We start from the raw sequence: 1,401 nt of genomic DNA, 5'->3' as shown, positions 1-1,401 counted from the left end.
GCGGATCCGGCCTTCCCGCGGCCGGATCTGGCCGGGGCGGTGCGGTGGGGCAACGGAGCCGGCGGCGGGGCCGGCTGGGCGCAGAGGAGCGGCGCGGGGCGACGCACGGCGAGGCGGGGCGGCCGGGCGGCGCGCTCCGGCGAGGTGTGATGGAGGCGGCGGCTGCGGTGGCGGGGGCCCGTGGGAGGCGACGGCGAGGCGCCTGGGCGGCGGCGGAGAGACGGGCCCGCGGGGGCCTGCCGCGGGCCGAGCGGCCCGCGGGCGGCGGGCGGCGAAGCGAGACACGTGGCGGGCGGCCACTGGCTGCAGACGGCGGCTGGACGTGTTCGACGCGGAGGCGGACGCGTCCGGCAGCGGAGAGGGGAAAAAGCTATGGTTTCGGGACCCGGGATTCATCCGCGAATATCGGGGGGAGGGGCATATTTATAGATAGAGGGAGCTAGGAGCCTCCAAATGGAGTGCGGTTTTCGCCCACACGATCGTGATCGAACGACCGAGAGCATGGAGGGGGTTTGGATGGGTTTTTGTCCACTTTGGATGGGTGTTGGGCTGCAAGACGAAAGGGGCTTTTACGGTTACCCGGTTAACCGTAGGAGTATCAAACGACCTCCAAATGGCATGAAACTTGACACGCGGTCTACCGGTGCTATACCAAGGCCGCTTGGCAAACCTCGGGCCATTCCGAGAAAGTTTAACACCTGCACATGAAAAGAGGAAAAAGGGGCCGTCGGGTGACATAGGAGTGCCGGATTGCAAAACGGACAACAGGGAAAATGCTCGGATGCAAGAAACGAACACGTATGCAAAATCAAATGCACATGATGACATGGCAATATGCAACATGCAAGCAAATGACATGACAATGACGACGAATAACTGTCAGACACCTGGCGCATCGAATCCGGGGCGTTACGGTCGCCTCCCTGATTCTCCTCCTCTGTGGAGGCACTGATTCCCCCTGTTCGGATGCGTAGTGTGTGAGGCCCACTCTTGGCCTCCCCGCTCTCCCCTTCTGCTTTCTCTGGTGGCACCCGACTAAGTGTCTGTTCGAGAATCCTAGCCGTTGTTGGGCCGGGCGAACCTTCGAGAAGAGGGGCCAGACACCTGATCCTCTCCGCCTTTCTAAGCCAATCCTGGTTGTGGAGAGTGTTTAGAACAATGCTATGCCAAATATAAGTGAGGTGTTCGGTTATGGGGTTACTTACTTGGGTATCGAGGCGATTGCAGCTCAGGCCCGCATCCTCAGTGGTGTCCGGACACTTTATTCATGGTCCGAAGAACAACTTGTACATCCCTTCGGGTGTCATACCAAAGAACTGCCGAATGGTCCGCGGGCCTTCTAGATTGAATTCCCACATCCGGAGAGGCCGGCGCGCCGGACTAGCATTACTTGGACTATTT

This window comes from Triticum dicoccoides, chromosome 7B (assembly GCF_002162155.2).
Source record: "Triticum dicoccoides isolate Atlit2015 ecotype Zavitan chromosome 7B, WEW_v2.0, whole genome shotgun sequence".
Lineage (NCBI taxonomy): Eukaryota > Viridiplantae > Streptophyta > Magnoliopsida > Poales > Poaceae > Triticum > Triticum dicoccoides.
This window is presented reverse-complemented; position numbering follows the sequence as displayed.